The 7492-nt window shown below is 47.3% G+C and overlaps 1 pseudogene; it reads right to left on the bottom strand.

Moving 5' to 3' along the window:
* Positions 1–1695: 1695 nt before the first annotated feature.
* LOC141735530 (guided entry of tail-anchored proteins factor CAMLG pseudogene) lies at positions 1696–3413 on the bottom strand (annotated as a pseudogene).
* Positions 3414–7492: the final 4079 nt, after the last annotated feature.

The following is a 7492-nucleotide window of genomic DNA, read 5'->3' on the forward strand; positions in this document are numbered from 1 at the left end:
GGATGTCTCGTGCAGGTCCCTTGACCTTACCTCTTTTTTACAGCAAAACCTGCTTTCAAAAGAATCTTGATTATCTTCTTAGCTTTCTTGAAAACTGCTGCTGCTGTGTTACCCCACACAGTGATGTCATCAATGTATTGCAGGTGTTCTGGAGCTCCACCCTTCTCCAGTGCAGTCTGGATCAGCCCATGGCAAATAGCAGGGCTGTGTTTCTACCCCTGGGGCAGTCGATTCCAGGTGTACTGGATGCCCCTCCAGGTGAAAGCAAACTGTGGCCTGCACTCTGCTGCCAAAGGAATAGAGAAAAAGGCATTAGCAATGTCAATTGTAGCATACCACTTGGCTGCCTTTGACTCCAGTTCATGCTGCAGTTCTAGCATGTCTGGCACAGCAGCACTCAGTGGTGGTGTGACTTCATTCAGGCCACAATAGCCTACTGTTAGCCTCCAGTCTCCACCAGACTTTCACACTGGCCATATAGGGCTGTTAAAGGGTGAGTGAGTCTTGCTGATCACTCCTTGGGTCTCCAGCTGACAAATCAGGTTCTGGATGGGAATCAGGGAGTCTCAGTTAGTGTGATACTGTCGCCGATGAAACCATGGCAGTAGCAATTGGCACCTGCTGTTCTTTAACCTCCAGCAATCCCACCACAGAAGGGTCATCTGAAAGGCCAGGTAAGGTAGACAGCTGTGTAATATCCTCAGTCTCTACAGCTGCTATACCAAAAGCCCACCCATACCCTTTCAGGTCTTTGAATTACCCTCTCTTGAGGTAGTCTATGCCAAGGATGCACAGAGCATTTGGGCCAGTTACAATAGGGTGCTTCTCCCATTTCTTCCCATTCAGGCTCACTTCCGCCTCTGCTACAGTCAGTTCTTGACACCCCCCCGTCACTCCAGAAATAGTAACAGATTCTGTCCCTTTATGAAAAACAAGAGTGTTCGTGAGCTCACGACTTTATCCAGTGTCAGGCTTCATTTTTATTTTTCTTTTCACCCATGTGGCTGGACATCCACAGAAAAAAAAGACAAAATTATATTCTCCCTTCATACATGGATCTTCACGTGGGAGTCAACTCAAAGCACTATTTTTTATTTCACTGTCACTTGCAGTATACAGGATTTAAACAGGAATCGCTACTATGATTTCACTGGGGCAACTTCAGAAATACACCAAAAACGTTAATATCAATAGTTCTGCCCTATCAAAGACTGTGCACTGTTGGGTTGTGGGACTGCGCAGCAGGAGCAGAACTCCTCCGCAATTAACATCCTGTTTTCATGCAAATGTCTGGTAATAATCTGAGGCAAACTGCAAATTAATGTCATGTTAAAAGCTGTCGTACGCAATCCTGCAAGGAGCTAGGAAAAGAAAATAGTTCCCTTGTAAGTTTTACATATACTCGAGCAAACATTTGATACTGCAGGGTGGTTGCCGATATATACAACTTTCCTCTCATGAGGTGAACTGTTAAAATAAAGAAAAGGCATCAGAATGAAAGCACGTGTATGAGCTACACTAGGATTGGGTTGCTGGAAACTCACAAAACAGGTGAGATTAACAATTTTGTTTCTTCCTACTTTTTGATTAATGACATCTGTAAGCAACAGGACTTTTTTGTTGTTGGCTTTGCTTCACTGTTTTGCGCTATAATTACCAAATGAAATCAATCACAATAAATGACGTATAGCAAGGCAAGGATTAGGACAACAAAGTGGCATTTTCACCAACGTTCTCCAGCAGCAGCTACTTGGTTCAGCATTCTGAATCCGAACAACAGAATAACAGGGATTTCTTTTATTTAGAGCTTTTTTTAAAAAAAATGGGAACACCACAAAATGAGCAGTTCTTCTTAGCTATAGTCATACCGGATATATATATATATATATATGGTTCTGCTGAAAGGAATTCTCTTTGTTCTCACTGAAAAGAACAAAGGCAGCTTTGTGAATGTTTATGAAGGAGGCTGAGGGCATCATGTAACTAAACCAAACAAATAATCCACCGACACCTGCATCCTATTCTTCACATTTGTAACAGGCAGACACAGTATTTAAATAAACGGAACCAATACAACTGGCAGTCTGGGACCCTGCTCTTCCTTTCCCAAAATGACTGGAATTTAAGGCTCCTTTCAAGCATTTGAACAGGTAAGAATTTTAATGAAGGTTTAAACCCGTCTGCACAGTCAGATGTTAAAGGAAAACAGTCCAGAAAGCTTTAGTGTAACTGCTGCGTTGAATTCTACAGCCATCACGGCACTTCAGAACCAAAAACCAGAATGAGTTCATGGCAAAAGATAAAAGTAAAGAAATAGACACAAAGGTCTGTGAAAACATCTCCCATTTTGCTGTAGGTGTCCATGGAGCCACTAATCACTTCTGCAGGGATTCCAGACAGTAAAAGAGCAGCAGTTAATACTGTCGTTTTCACCTTCTTCTCACACTTTGGAAAGTACTTGGACAGTCCCATGTAAGCAAGTTGTAGAGTAAGAAATGGTGCAAATATTGACAAGTACTTGCACACAAAAGCCCCAACTGCGATGGCAAGCACAGTACATCCCACCAATCTAAAAATGCGGAAAGAGTCAAACTCCTCCACTGCATTCCTGTTCTCTTGGCTTGGCTTCTCATTCATCAGCTGGTTCCTCAGCTTCAGAGCTTCATCAAATCTGGATAAGTACTGCTCTAATCCGTGTCTAGATGGCCGTGGTGCAGCTTCAGATGGCAGTTCCCCTCTATTACGGTGACAGAGTTCACTTGGACCCTCACTGACAAGCTCCGGAGTTTTACTGAACAAGTCCTTATCCCCTTTGAGGTCTACCATGCTGCCTGCGTGGTCAGCCGTGCCTGCCACATTACAGACAGAATCACCAAGCACAATTCGCTTGGAAACTGAAGGAATGGGAAGGGAGTTTGATTTATCTTGTTCGTGCTGAAGCTTTGATTCTGTGTGGCTTTCATCATCCTTGCCCGCCGCGGGCCGGTGAAAGCCCATGATGCGGTTGATCCACTCCTCCGAGTTCATCAGCAGCTTTCTCCGCCGCAGTTCGGCCCGGCGCTGGGAGGCCGAGAGGCCGGTGGGGGCCACTGGAGTCCCAAGCGCCGCTGCCGCCCCGCCGCCGTCCTCCATCCCCAGCAGAACAGGCCGCGGCGCTGCCTCAGCGCCGCACAATGGGGCCACCCCGCCTCAGCGCGCAGACGCCGGAACCACCCGCCGGTGAAGCCGGCGCCGCCATTTGGCGTAAGGGCAGGAGAACAGGGGGAGGCGCGGGGAGAGCCCCTCGCGCGCCACGCTCGCCGGCGGTAGGACGCCCACACTTTAGGGCTCAGTTTTGGGGCCGGTTTTGTTTAATATCTTTATCAATGATCTGGATGAGGGGATTGAGTGCACCCTCAGTAAGTTTGCAGATGACACCAAGCTAGGTGGGAGTGTTGATCTGCTTGAGGGTCGGAAGGCTCTACAGAGGGACCTGGACAGGCTGGATCGATGGGCCAAGGCCAACTGTATGAGGTTTAGTAAGGCCAAGTGCCGGGTCCTGCATTTCGGTCACAACAACCCCAAGCAACGCTACGGGCTTGGGGAAGAGTGGCTGGAAAGCTGCCCGGCAGAAAAGGACCTGGGGGTGCTGGTGGACGGCCAGCTTAACATGAGCCAGCAGTGTGCCCAGGTGGCCAAGAAGGCCAACAGCATTCTGGCTTGTATTGGGAATAGCGTGGCCAGCAGGAGCAGGGAAGTGATGGTGCCTCTGTACTCGGCACTGGTGAGGCCTCACCTCGAGTACTGTGTTCAGTTCTGGGCCCCTCTGTACAAGAGGGACATTGAAGTGCTGGAGCATGTCCAGAGGAGAGCTACCAGGCTGGTGAGGGGTCTGGAGACCAGGTCATATGAGGAGAGGCTGAGGGAGCTGGGCATGTTTAGCTTGGAGAAGAGGAGGCTGAGAAGAGGAGACCTCATTGCCCTCTACAACTACCTGAAAGGAGGTTGGAGAGAGGTGGGTGTTGGCCTCTTCTCCCAGGTGAATAATGACAGGACCAGAGGAAATGGTCTGAAGTTGCGGCAGGGGAGGTTTAGATTAGATATTAGGAAGAATTACTTTACTGAAAGAGTGGTCAGGCACTGGAAGAGCCTGCCCAGGGAGGTGGTTGAGTCACCATCCCTAGAGGTATTTAAGAAACGTCTAGATGTGGCACTTCAAGGCATGCTCTAGTGGCAGAGATTGTAGGTTGTTTGGTTGGACTCGATGATCTCAAAGGTCCTTTCCAACCATGAAGATTCTATGATTCAATGGCAATAAGGTACACTGTGCACCAGTGTCCACAAGGGCTTTATACTTCTGTGGCTCTAATATGCCCGACCATCAAATCCACACAGTGCAATAAACTCTGTTGTCCCTCTCCTCCTCCTGTCTGGAGTCAGGGCAACCCTAATGTTGAGAACAACATCTACAATTAGAAGATGAGCTCCTGCAAGGACTGGAGCGTCGCTTACCATGGACTGGAGCAGCCACCCTCCTGCAGAAATTCTTTCTTTTATCTGCTTTACCTTGCAACTCAAGCACTTGTGCCTGCAGGGCCGGAGTAGGTTTTTTATCCCGCTTACTCATGTCCTCTCCATAGTTGCAGAGGCAAAGACACAGGAAATCTTGGAGTGGATCCTGTTTCCCTTGAGTTGATTTTGTAGGAGGGTGTTTTTTCTTAATGACTGCAACCTGGGTCTGTTCAGGGGAAGAGTGGTATTCTTTCCCCTTCTCAGACAGCTTTTTCAAGCAGTTCATGCAAAATTTTATCATTTTTCTCATTTTGCTCAGCTATTGTCTTAGTCTTTTTTTCCACTGTCTCAGCAATGGTCTTAGTTTGCTCAGCCATTTTCTCCACAGCTGCTACATGAAGGGGACAAGAGAAACTGTCTTCATGCTGTCGCACCTTGTTAGCCACCTCATTTACAGTTGGTGTATCAGTATCAAATCCTCCCCAGACCATTGTTGACAATGTGTGGGAATAATTTGATGGTGCACTCTGCACAAACTTCCTCAACAAAGATTGTTTGCATGGCATGTCATCAGGGTCTATATTCACTTGCCAATTGCTATAAATCACCTCTCACACAGCCAGTTCCCTCAGGTACTTAATACCTTTTTCCATGCTGGTCCATTTGCTTGGACGGCATTCGATATCATCCTTAAAGGGGTTCCTGCCCTTCACAGCTGCTAGCAGTCACCCTCAGAGACTGAGGACGTCTGCCTTTCTCCCAATGGCTTTATCAATCCCTCCATCTTTTGACAGGTTTCCCAACTGCCTGGCTTCTCTGCCATCTAAATCTATGGTATCAGCTCCATTGTCCCAGCATCGGAGCAACCAGGAGACAAGCATCTCACCTTCATAATGACTAAAGTCCTTCCTTGTATTTCGCAAATTCTTCATAGAAAAGGATTTAATGATTATCTCTGCATCCGAGTCCTCATCCTGTGTTAATGCTGCCTGAGAAGGACCCTCTCCTGGATCTTCCTCAGAGGAGCCCTCTCCTACGCTGTCTGGCTTGGGCTGGTCTTTGTCGTCAGAGGCAAGGGAACGAGCTAACTTTTTCTGTTTCCTGGTCACCGGGGCAACTTGTGCCGGTTCTGCTGGAGTTTGGGTAGCAGCAGCGCTCGTTGTCGGAGCAGCCGGAGCAGTGACCGTGCTCCTTGTCGGGGCTGGAGCAGCTGGTACCGCTGCGGGCGGGGGAGGGGCTGGCGATACAGGCGTGGGTGGGGGACAGGCTGTGGAGTGACTGCTGCCGGCATGGGCCGGGGGAGTGGCTTTCGCCGGAGCCGGTGGGGGGGGCAGCCGATGCCGCTCGGGCTGGTGTCGGGGCTGGTGGCGTTGTTTGTGTCTGTGTTGTGGCTTGGGCAGTAATCTGAGTTTGAATTTCTGCTGTAGCTTTCAGTGCGGGGGTTGTCTGAATTCCTACTGCAGCTTTCGGAGGCAGGGTTGTCTGAATTTCTGCTGTGGCTTTTGGAGGCGGGGTTGTCTGAGTTTCTGCTATCTTTGACTTTGGCCGTGGGGTCTGAGTAGCAATATCAGATGTCACATAAGACTCCTGCACTGATATTTAATGATAAACCACCCCTGCAACACATTCAGGAAACTCAACAACAGAATCACGTACGAATGAAAGCAACATTCACTCTCTAAACAGCCCAAAGGTTTCTCATCCCCTAATTCTGTTACTGTCACTTTGGCATCATCATCAAAAGGCAAAGTAAACTTTCCCCAGGTAAAACCAAGAGTGTAATTAGCAAAAGAATCCATCCTGAAAGTGTAATTAGTAAAAGACTCCATCACGTGATGCCCAAGATATGCAGGTAGAACCGTTATCCAAGCAATTATTTTATATATCTGAAGGCAAATCCGCACCAACATAGCATGCTTAGACCACGGCATCCAGACACAAAGAAGAAATAAGCCACGCAACATATTCGACCAGTTAATCCCCATTGCATCAATTAACTTCATAGAAAGCTCTCTAAAGGCACGATACAAGATTTCGTGTAAGAACGACATGATGTGAACTGTCTGTTCTCCCTGAGCAAGCTGGAATTCAAACTATTCAGGCAATCTATCAGAGCTCCGTTCATGCCCCACACTGGGCGCCAATAAATCTGTCGTGGTTTTGTCCAAATTGGCCAATGGCCAGCAACAGATGCTCCCCCACAACCTCTCATGCATGGAGAGGAGGAGGAGAGATAAAGAGAGATTTATGAGTTTAGAAGAAAGTAAACTATTTTAATGAAATATTAATAATAAGATAAAAAGAAAAATAATGAAATAGATACAGTATATACAAAACCGTATTAAGCTCCCAGGATGACATCACTGGCAGGCACTGGGGAAGTCCCAGACTAGACTCAGTGATGGGTGGGAACTGGGTTCCACAGATGGAGTCAGGAACACACAGATTGGGATCAAAGGCAGATGAACAGACAGGGTCCTCCTCGGACATCAGCCATTGAAGGAAGAGAGGCTGACCCTTTGACCCCTCAGCTTTTATACTGAGCATGGGGCAGATGGGATGGAATGCTCCTGTTGGTCAATTTTGGGTCACCTGTCCTGTCCATTCCTCCCTGCAGGTGGGACCCCTCTATGCTTTTCCCTTTCCGACCCTCCAACGGGGCAAATAACGAAATTAGCTGACCTTGGTTGTTATAGCAATAAGTATAAGCAAGAGCCTCTCTGCATACCATTCCTTGGCACAAATTGTAAATATAGGTCTTATCACTCTGAGAATGAACCGTTTTCAACACAACATGCTGTTAATTTCAGAGAGTTAGAAGAGGACTAGCTAAGAAGTAAAATTACTGAACAGAAAGTTGGTTCTGTTTTACCTCAAACCAGGACACCACCAAACACCTCATTTGCAAATTTGAGGTTCTCTTTTAATCTTTCCTCTTTTCCTTAAGCAATCAGACAATATACAAACTAACAGAAGTACTGTGAAGGAAAAACAAACACCA

Source organism: Larus michahellis, chromosome W (assembly GCF_964199755.1).
Source record: "Larus michahellis chromosome W, bLarMic1.1, whole genome shotgun sequence".
In the NCBI taxonomy this organism is placed as follows: domain Eukaryota; kingdom Metazoa; phylum Chordata; class Aves; order Charadriiformes; family Laridae; genus Larus; species Larus michahellis.